We start from the raw sequence: 11,250 nt of genomic DNA on the forward strand, positions 1-11,250 counted from the left end.
TCTGCTCACCGTGCCCCAACGTTCACTGGGCTGGTGGTGATTTGATGCACGAACCTGAGGTTCAACACCCTTGACACAGAAGTTCCCCATGTGGTAGAACTCCAGTAGAAAGAGGTTGTCCAAAAAGATCCAACCAGTGGTGATTCCACCAACACGCCGCAAAACTCTGGCTTTCTGAGTCTGGTCTAGGCACAGAATCCTTCATTTGGGACTCTTCAGATAAGCAGGGAGGCAGTCGGTTGACCCACTCAAACGATCGAACCAACCGCCTCTTCTCAGATCAGCTGAAATTCAGTCAAATTTCATTTAAAGCTCTTGATGCTGGAATATCGTGTTGAGTGGGACTGCCGCAGATTTAGTCCAAAGCAAAATCAGAACCACGTTGGGCCGCAAAGGGTTTTCCTCAAGTGAAACATCCAGTCTTCTACCAAAACAGTTGTCTGGTTTATGGGCCACATGTCAAATACGAACGAGACTGATTTCTGATGAGCCCTCTTGGTTTTTGTAACACAGCTGCGATAGCTCAGGGGGTAGAGGACATGTCTTGCCTGCAGAAAGCCCCAGGTTCGAATCCTGGCATCTCCAATTCAAAGGAGCAGGTACCAGGCATTGGGAAAGATCTCTTTTTGCCTGAGGGTCTCTGCCAGTCAGAATATCCTCCAATTTTGTTGGGGTCGGTGGGTACATTTGGAATTTTCAGAGAGTGCTGTCACAAAATGGCTGCCATGATGGGCATGGCCAGTCACAACACACTCCTTTCCAAGAAAGCAAACGGGTGAGTCTAAAAAAAAAGGAACCAAAGTACAAGGGAAAGACAGACAGAACTCCAAATCCCCTCTTTTGAAACCAAATAGATGGGGGGGGGCTTCAGTTTGCAGCATGCCACCCTCCCTGGTTTGTTTTTAATTAATTACAAAAAATCTTAAAATAAAGATCGAGAGAGAGAGGGAACCCGACAGGCACCAAGAGAGATGTCCGTGGCACATTGGAGTCTCCCCATTGGGAGACCCCAGGAGTAGCCAATACTGGGCTAAATGGACAAATGTTCTGACCCGTTCTAAGGCTGCCTCTGATATATCTCAAGCATACCACCGCTTTTGCTGGTTTCCTGGCTTTTGTGCAGTTTTTTCCGCATTCTGAAAGGTTCAAATGCCTCTCCTAAAGCTTCGTTCGGGGCAGTAAGAGCTTTAAGCCCACCACTAGAATGCAGCCCCCCGCACACTTTCCCGAAATGCAGTTTGGCCCTTGGATAGAAAGAGGTTCAACATCCCGGGTGCAGGACAAATTCTGTGTGCTTCTCCCCCGAAAAACTCAATAACTGAGAAAAGCTCAACCAACACCAGCCGACAGAGAGGGATCGAAAAGTTTCTACGTTCCCCCGTTGGGCACGGATCTTCCCAATGGCTCCTCTCCAACATCACACAGCACTGCCCACGTTGCCAGCTCTGTAAATTAGCCTTAAAGAGCACCAGTCGGCCACAGCTCTCTGTACGGTCGGTGCTATTCTCCATTCTCCATCCACAATTTTAGCCGAGCACAGCCCATCCCAAGGAATTTCTCTTGGGGAAGGGCCAGATCTTGGCGTCTGAAGCCAAGAGCGCTACGCATCGATGTCTGTTCCCCAGAAAGCCCCGCCCCCTTTCCCAGCCCACACCCCCTTTGCCCCATCTGCCAATAATTTGGGGTGGATTCCCGGTTTTTGTGCAGTTTTTCTCCCCAATCTAAAAGGTTGACATGCCCCCTATTGGCAATAAGACCTTCACACTAAAATAGGATTGTATTTTGAGTATTTTGTTCCCACACTTGCTGTGTTTTTGGTCCCGTCCACCACTGGAGTGCAGCCCCAGAAAGGTTCAACCGCTCTGTTATTAATATTACTTTTGGAGGTTACCGTGCTTTGGGGGCAAGGATCAGGGGAGGTGGTGGTATATTTGAATCCAACACATGCAGAATCTACAGTTAATAAAACGTGGAAGATACAACTGGAAAAGAATTATAGCATCAGTGGGGAACTCTGTTGGGAAAAGGTTGGCGACAGCAACTACAGGGTTGCCATCTTTGTTTTATGGCCCTGCTCCTGTGCCCTTAACAGCAAGTGATCTGGAGAAACTTAGCCACGGGAGCCCATTATATATAGAGGAAAAAGTGTCAGGTTGGAAGCGGGTATGCCTGGATTCGAGTCTCACTTAGCTATGAGGCGCATGGTGAGACCTCTCTCTCTCAGCATAAACTACCTGACAGAGTTGTTGTGTGAGGATAAAATTGGGATTGGGGAGGAAGCATATATGCTACCCTGAGCTGCCTGGAGGAAGAACAAGATTTTTAAAAACATAAGCGATGGTCAATAGATCACTATGCCAGATGTTCTGAGTAGGCCCAGGAAAAAAAGTAGCAACGTATTTGGGTGATTGGTTCAAATCACTCTACCAACTTGGCCTCTCTGGTTTTTGGCTCCCGGGCTCCCCGTCCAAAGAATCACCCTCGCACCAACCCCCCTCCTTCCTGCTAACTAATGGAGACACAATAAAAAAAATATATTGTGAGGGAGGGAGCGCCGCCTATGTTGACCACAGCAACAGCCCCTCTTCTTATCTCTTAGGCCCAATTTGCAGGTTCTCCTGGCTAAACATACTTAACCCTTCTTCACAGAAACTCCACACCTTTGTCTACGTTCTATTGATGACGTCTTCCCCTTGAACAGTTGGAGTGTTGGCGAACATTCTGTGTCATCACAGCAGCTCTCCTTCTGCCTCACTTTGAGGTTTTAAAGCCGGATTTGCTGGGCGGGTAATCGGCCTGTGTTTTACTGTGCTCCCCTGTTAGACTTTCCCCCCCACCCTGACAGGCAGGCTGTGTTGAGGCCTGGAAGGCCAACATGTCCTGGCACATCACACCCTGCTTTGCTCTGTCCATAACCCCTACGCACCACCCCTCCCCGGCCCATCACAACTTATTTATTTATTTATTTAATTTATTGATCGCCCATCTGGCCGGTCACCCAGCCACTCTGGGCGATGTACAACAATAAAAACAGTTTATACAATAAAATTCAACATTCAAAACATCACATTTCTAAAATTCCCCTAGCCCACCCCAAATGCCCATCGCAAGTGGTCCTAACCCCACCCGCTCCGGCCTCACCCGCGGGGTCAGTATTTTAAAACTCAGACATTGCCAGTAATACGTCGCAAGATGGCGGACATCTTGTGCTCAAGGCACAGAAGTCACGGCGCTCTCCACCGGGCCATCCCCTCAAGACTCCTCCCCGTTAGAGCCGATCAGTCTCGTTTCCAGAGGCAGCAACATCCCCTCGTTTCCCCCTTGCTCTTTTCTAGACCATCACAGCGTTACTGTCAGAGCTGGCGTCAAGGGTAGGCATGACTGGGCATGCGCTGAGGGCCCACGCCACAGCGGGGGCCCACTGCCAAGAGGCCCTGGGGTCGCTGTTCCTGTCCCCCATTGCAACCTGCTCGTTCCCCTGCCTCTTGCTCTGGCCCTGACAACGGTGGTGGGGAGAAGGAGGAGGAAGATGAACGGGAGATGGCACGGCCTCCTTGCTCAACGGCTCTCTCTGCCCGTCAAGAAAACTCTCTTTCTCTTTCAAGAAAACAAGAAAAACCCGTCAAGAAAACGGCTGTCTCTGCCCATCAAGAAGGTGGGCTCACAGAGGGAGGGGGCCCATGGAGGGGCTCTCGCCCGAGGGCGCTCCAATCCCTGGAGCTGGCACAGATTGCCAATGCTGGCAAAGGCAAAATCCCCTGGGGATTACCGAGTCGACAGGGTAGCTCGGTGTAATTATGCCCCCCAGCCCCTGCACCTCGCACAATCCTAGAGAGCGGTTAATCTCCAGGAAACAGGCAGCTCCCAGATTATCCTCCTTGGCTCAGCCTCTCCCGACAGCAGCACAGGAATGCCACGCACGCCGTTCACCTCAGCCCCGAGGCATTTTATCCAGAAAACGCTTGGAACTGAAGCCAGCGGGGCATGTTTGCCGCAGAACGCGGGCAGGCTTAGCAGAGGCTGGAGCTGCGAGCCGCTCGGAGAAGCGTCCCACGAAAAAGCCCCAGGCCCGGCCCCTTGGCGGAGGGTTCGGGCTGCAAAATACACAGCCTGCTCCGGACTGCTCTCTGGCAAACAGGGTGGCTCCACACGGTAAAGAAGCTGGTACCTCTGATCCCACCTGTCCAAAACGTCACAGTTCTCCCCCACCGCACCCTCTCCAACTTCGGCATGTAAAAAGAAAAAGTCACGGTGCTAGTCCCTCTGGGCCAGTGTCGGCCCTCTGAATGATATCACGTTGCCCTCGCCGCCTGTGCCAAGCCCATAACTGGAGTGAAACAGCTCTGTGGGAACTGCTACACAGCAGAGGTCTGGCAAAGACTGGGAGCTTATATGAGGGCAGAACCTCAGGCTTGGAGGGCAAATCCGGCCCTCCAAGGGTCTTAATCCGGCCCTCCAGTCTTCCCCAGATGGCCACGCCCCCTTCTCCTGGCCCCACCCCTTTCCCCCAAGCCCCAGTTATTTGGTGGTTTCCCGAATGCTGTGCCATTTTCCCTCCTTCTAAGGGCGCAGTCCTACACTTGCTTAGACAGAGAAAAGGTCTACAGCTCCCAGCATTCCTCAGCTGTAGTCCTTTTCTCTGTTTAAACATACATAGGATTGAGCCCTAAAAGGCTGAAATGCCTCTCCTAACACTGAGTTGCTGACAAGAAGAGCTTGAACTAGGGATGTACAGACTGTGGAAAATCCGCTCCGTCTGTGTTTTGCGGATTGTCAGGTGCCTTTCGTTCCGTCATCCGCCCACAGACGGATGCGAATTTTTTTTTTCATCATGCGGAAAAATACGGAAATATTTACGTATTTACGTAAGTATTTACATAATTTACCCCAGTACGTTACATTTAGTGTTTTGTCCCCTATTCCATTCTACGTTTCCTCAGCAGAAACTTGCGGATTTTTCTACGGATTTATATGCATAAATTTCGGGAAAGTAAAACAATCACCCGAAAGTCCAGGAGGATTCTGTGGGTCGGATTCTTAGAAATCCGGGCTCATTTGAATCCGTCTCGAATTTCTCCAGCATCCCTACTTGAAGCTAAAATCAGCGCATTGTCTGTGTGCTTTTATGTAAACGGTTTTCAAACTTTTTATTTTGTATTTAATGTTTTAAATTCTGTAAACTGCCCAGAGAACTTCGGCTATGGGACTGTATAGAAATGTAATTGATGATGATGGTGACGATGATGATATGCTGGCAATTTTTTGTGTTTGGGCCCTGCATTGTGGTTGAAAGAGGTTCAGCACCCCTGATCTCAATTATATTTATTTGTTTGTTTGTTTGTTTATTAAATTTATTAATCGCCCATCTGGCTGGTCACCCAGCCACTCTGGGCGATGTACAACAATAAAAACAGTTCATACAATAAAATTCAACATTAAAAACATCACATTTCTAAAATTACCCTAGCCCACCCCAAATGCCTGCCTGAACAACCACGTTTTCAATGCGTGGCGGAAGCTCATTAAAGAGGGGGCATGGCGGAGTGCCCTAGGGAGGGAGTTCCACAGAGTGGGGGCCACCACGGAGAAGGCCCTCTCCCTCATCCTCACCAGCCGAGCTGTCCTGGCTGATGGGACAGAGAGAAGGCCATCCGAGGCTGATCTTGTTGAGCAGCCTGTCTGGTGTTGCTGGAGGTGCTCCTTGAGATAGGCTGGGCCAGAACCGTATAGGGTATTAAAGGTCAAAACCAACATCCTTGAATTTGGCCCAGAAAACAACTAGTGAATGAATAAATAAAATGCTGGCCGTCCCTGATTCGCCTGTTGCAGATGGGTCTGCTTCGTCAGAAGCCACAGCTGGGTATGCCCCCTCACAAGAAGGCCCTTGCTCCTGAGTATACCCTGGGAAAAAGGGTCTTCTAGCAACCCAGCAGGCCCTCTGACAATGACTCTACCCGGTTCATTGCCACTCGTGCTCCAGTGAGCTATAGGAGGAGGGAGGAGACTCTTGAACCATGGCTGTCCTCATTTCAGGGTTGAGGGGACTGCAGGACCCCTCAGGCTGCCCAGGTCCACTCTAGGAGAGAGGTATGCTGAGCGACTGAACTCTTCCTCCTCCTCCAAAGAGGTTTCCCCTGGATTTGGGTCATCAGGGAACCTGACACCTCTGAGGCCAACCTTGAAGGCTAGAGAAAAGCACGGCTGGCTAGCATCTGGACCAAAGGGACTCACGAGTGGGCCAGCAGGGCGCACGCACACTCCGTTCGCAGAGTGGTCCTCAGACCCAGGTGCTGACCAAACCTGCTCTGATGTTTAACAACTTCGTGATGGACCTGTCCACCTTCTCAGTCCATTTGACCTGGGTGGTTCTGATATCAGCCTCAACGTTAGGCTGAAAAGCGGGAACCACGGGCATATGGCACTCAAGGGGCTTTAGGGCCAGGGTCAGGGAAAGATGATCGCGGTCGAGCCGATCATCCATCACCAAATAATCCGCACATTTCAACGGGTTACGTGAGGAAATCAGGTGATCAACAGCACTCATCCTGGTACCTGGCCAAAATGTGTATTCTCCCCGGATGTCGCCGGTAACACTTCCATTTAGAATACATAAATCCAAACGGGATGATGTTTGGGCCAGGCATGGTCTATCATAACTGCAGATAGTATCTTTTGAAAGGCGGGAGTTTGTAGAAAGGAAAGTTGGCTTTTCAGGAGGACAGAGGTGATGATGCTCTTGTAAATTCCACACACCCTGAAGAATCCATCTCATTCTTCAGCCACCTGCAAATTCTTGACATCACGGCGAGGGCTGTGGAATTCATCCCAGGTAGCTATTTCTGGCCAATAGCTCTGTCACCCGTTGGGAATTTCCCCTCCCTGCCTACGTATGTTCAGAGTCTGCTGGGCCTGCCTTTGCAGCCGGTGGCATCAAAAGGCGTCTCGACAGCCTGCTTCAGCTTTGTCTGGGGAGGTGAACGTGGGCCGGTACCCAGTAGGCGGGACGCAGCAAGCATTCTTGAAGTTGACGGCATAGATCCCAAGCCCCTCTGTATACATCTGCTAGAAGAGGAACAAGCTTACCACAAAACCCGGTAAAAAGGGACCGCTGGTGTTAAACATTACTAGTTGACCCTGCAACAAAATTTTACAGCGTGAAGCGCTTCTGTTTGGAGTTGCTGCCGGCCAGTCAGTCATGCCCTTTTCCAGCTGTTCCATTCCATTCCCACTCCCCTATCCTTAGGTTTTCCATGTTCCCCCCACCTCTGTCAGAATTCTGAACCACTGAACATGTTCAGACCTGACTACTTTTTTTTGGTGCAGGGGGTGCCCCGTTAGAGTTTTTCCTTCTAAAAAGTTTTTGTAGCTCGCAAAAGATGGAGTACCCCTAAGGCTTCTGATATCTCCCTTTCGTGTGTCGGTGCTGCCCTCTCGGCCACACGAGGCTCAGCACTCAGAGAACACGTTCAGTATTGTTATATAGGATGATGGCTGGCTCAAATTAAAATTAATCACATTAAAAATGAGGAGGGCCGGGATATTTTCTAGGGCAGGCCCAGGATGAAAAGGTAAGGCCATCCCAGGGACAATTGGAAGGTATGTTAGCGCATGATCATCTGTGGTGCCATCAGGGTAGGAATTTGGGGCAGAGGCCCAGGGCCCCACTGAGCAGCATGAGTGTGGGGGCCTGGGGTATATACAATAGGACTGGCTTCCCACATTTTGTGGGAAGTGAAGTGAGACACATCGCCATTTAAAGGGCAGTGGTGTCATGGAGGCAGGGCTCGCAGGGACGCAGCCCCGGCACTTTTTCATGAGCAGGGACTGTGATGTCATCTGCTACCCCCTCTGTTCCCTCTGAGCTTAGCTGCGACCCTCACCATCGCTGTGGGGGGAAGGAATTTTCCAAGCAACAATATATTGTTCCATGTTGGAATGCAAACCTTTGGGATGCCATGGTCTGGAATGGGCAGTTAAGACCTCTTCGCTTTGCCAAGGATGTGCTCCTGGCGGAGGTGAAAACGCCTAGAACTGCTTTGTTGACGTGGATCGACACAGCGGCCTGACATTTTTGGACTGCCCTTGGAGACTGCCACGATGAGCGCCTGCATTTCCAAGTTTGCCACTACACCAATCTGGGCGTGCGTGCGTGCAGGTCAATCCAGCTGGGTGTGTGGACGTTTCCATTGGAGCAGGACAGGGGGAGATGTACTGAAGGAGCTTAGGAAAGGCTAAGGGGTAGCATCAGGGTATTAAGGGAGTGTGCAAGGGGGCTGAGAAGGGATCTGTCCATGAGGGCTGAGTTGAGAGGGTGAAGCTTCCATAGAGTATCATATTTTGAAAACCTACAGTGTTTGTGTTTGGGTGTGTAGGTGAAAAAGGGTTTTAACACCCCTGCCTTTTTTCTCAGACGTCCAGCGGAAATACCCCTGCCTTCCTCTCAGCTGCCCTGTTTTTGGATCCCGGTTGAAGGCTGTACATCTTACAAGGTTGTACAATCTTAGGAGGGGGCCTGGCTGTGAGGGGCCGTGGCTGTGACTGTCACGGAGGGACCCCACACTTCTGAACTTGCCCCTGCACTACTGTTAAAGCGTCCCCGCCGCCACCACCCCGGCCCCGCTGCTAAGACCATTACGCCTAACACGACCTAACTGACCCTCCGCCCCGCATAATATGCGACTTTATGGCAAAATCGCATTAGAGAAGAAAGCAACCTCTTGAGCAGATCAGACGTCTGCCTCCGTCATCCGTGTGTCCCATTAACCTCACTCTTCTCAGAGGGAAACTCTCGCTTCTCAAAAAGAGAACAGCAGCTAGTAGATCAGGATCTCAGCCGGCTTGGTACAAGCTATCCACGGCCAGATGGAAAACAGCCCCTCTGCTTTCTGTTAAGTTTCACTCACCCCACCCACACCCACACCCACACACACACACACACACACCGCCACTTGGGTTGGCGTGATTCACCGGTGTGGTTCTGGTCCCAAGCGGTTGGGCCGAAAATATTTGCCGTTGCCAGGGTGACAGGGCACGGCAGCGCCAGCAACAATTGTGGCTCGTCTCCCCCCCGTGCACCATGCACACACACACACACACACACACACACACACCGTTTAGCAGCCTTGCAAGCTCATTTTGAACGGTTCCTCATAGTGCAGGAAGTGGTTCTCGTCCTGTGCAGATGTTTGGGCCTCCCTTACCAACAGCAGCCCATAAATATTGCTCGGGGCGGGGGTAGCGGTGGCAAGGGCGTCAAAAGCCAAAATAAAGCGATGCAATAATTTGAACGATAAACACAACGAAGACCTCAGGGAGCCCAGCAGGTTCAAAGCTGGTCTTGACCTATATCATGCGCACCGCTGAGGCCAAAGGCACATGCTCATCATGCGCATCACAGGGGAACCTGCAAGACAGCATTTCTCCGTCCCCCTCGGGGCACATAAATCCCCCCATGGTAGCACAGCCCCCACATTTTCACAATGTCCGGCGTTCATAGTTAGGGCATCCGCTTTTGAAGGGCCAAAGCTGAGGAAACGCATCACCAAAAAAGGGGACAACGGAAGGCAGCGATTTGCATAAAATGGGTACATGCTAAATTATTTATTTTTATTTATGTATTACATTTCTGTACCGCCCAATAGCCGAAGCTCTCTGGGCGGTTCGCAGAAATTAAAGCCACAATAGCAAAGATGAAAGCCCCCAAACTAATATCAAATATGAAAGTAATATCAAATAGAAAACTAATATCAAATACCAAAGCCCTAAAACTACAGTATAAAAGTACAACCAGCATAAAGCCTAGCAGCAATGCAGAGATGTAAAGTACAGTCACAAATGTAAAACAGCAGAGCTAAAAGGCTAGAAAGCTAAAATGCTAAAATTCCAGGGAAAATAAAAAGGTCTTCACCTGGTGACAGAAGGAGAACAACGTAGGTGCCAGGCGAACCTCTCTAGGGAGCTCGTTCCACAGCCGGGGTGCCACAGCAGAAAAGGCCCTCTTCCCTGGTAGCCACCCGCCTCACTTCCTTTGGTGGGGGCTCCCGGAGAAGGACTGCTGAGGATGATCTTAGGGTCCAGGCAAGTACATATGGGAGGAGATGATCCTTGAGATAACCTGGCCCCAAGCCGTTTAGGGCTTTGAATGTTAATACCAGCCCAGAGTATACATTTATATGTATAGATGCAAATTTGGAAATAATGATTCTAATTTAAAAAGAAAAACAGTACATCTCACCATAGCATGGACAACTGTGACCAGGTGGCTTGACTGCCTGCTGTTCAGTGGCAACAGTTCTGAGGGTTCTTTATCTTTAAAACGGAACTGGACGGGAGAGCTCTTCAAATAAAGGACACCATATAAAGGACAATCCTCTGTCAGCTCTTCAAATAGAGGACTCTCCTCTGTAAAAGAGGACACATAGCCATTGCAGCTGGCTCATGTAAACTTCACTACCGGCGCTGTTCTTGCTCCGACATAGCGCATTAGTGTGCATGCATGCACTACAAGAGGCAGCGCATGAATACGACCTGCAAGAAGACCTCTGCCGGGATGTTTTTGTTAGCTTTGTATTCTCCGCTTCCGGCCATAGGATGGTGAAGTTCTGGTAGGGTGGCTACATACGCATCGCCCCAAAACAGGTAAAGCGTAGTGTAGTGGTTAGAGTGTCGGTGTCAGGAAGAACTGTTGGGATCTGTGGCCACTGGTTTCTCCTGCATCTGCCACCTGGGGTGGTTGCCTCACTCTGCCTTACGATAGGACCGGCCCTGGCTATACGCTGCCTTGAGGATTCGAGGCGGCATGGCTCTGAATGTCATCCACTGGGGGAAAAGAGTGGGATAGAGCTGTTTTCCCAATGTCCTGCATATGGGTAGGGAGAGCCAGTGTGGTTAAGTGGTTTGAGTGCTGGCCTGGGACTCATGAGATCCGGGTTCTAGTCTCCACTCGGCCATGAAGCTCACGGGGTGACTTTGGGCCAGTCACTGACTCACAGCCTACCCTACCTCACAGGGTTGTTGTGAGGATTAAATGGAGAGGGGGAGGACCATGTAAGCCGCTGTGGGTTCCTTGAAAGAGGAAACCAGGCGGGATATAAATGTAATAATAAAATAAATGCATGAATTAAATAAAGCATCCAAAGGGAAACAAGGACAAAAGAGGGCACTGATTTGTGATTTGCCTAAAATTGGCATGGGCAGATTTATATGGATAGATGCAAAATCAGAAATATCTACTGGCATTTATGTAGAAAT

The sequence above is a fragment of the Heloderma suspectum genome, chromosome 17 (assembly GCF_057233095.1).
Source record: "Heloderma suspectum isolate Gila_16-S chromosome 17, 16-S_ref, whole genome shotgun sequence".
Classification (NCBI taxonomy): Eukaryota; Metazoa; Chordata; class Lepidosauria; order Squamata; family Helodermatidae; genus Heloderma; species Heloderma suspectum.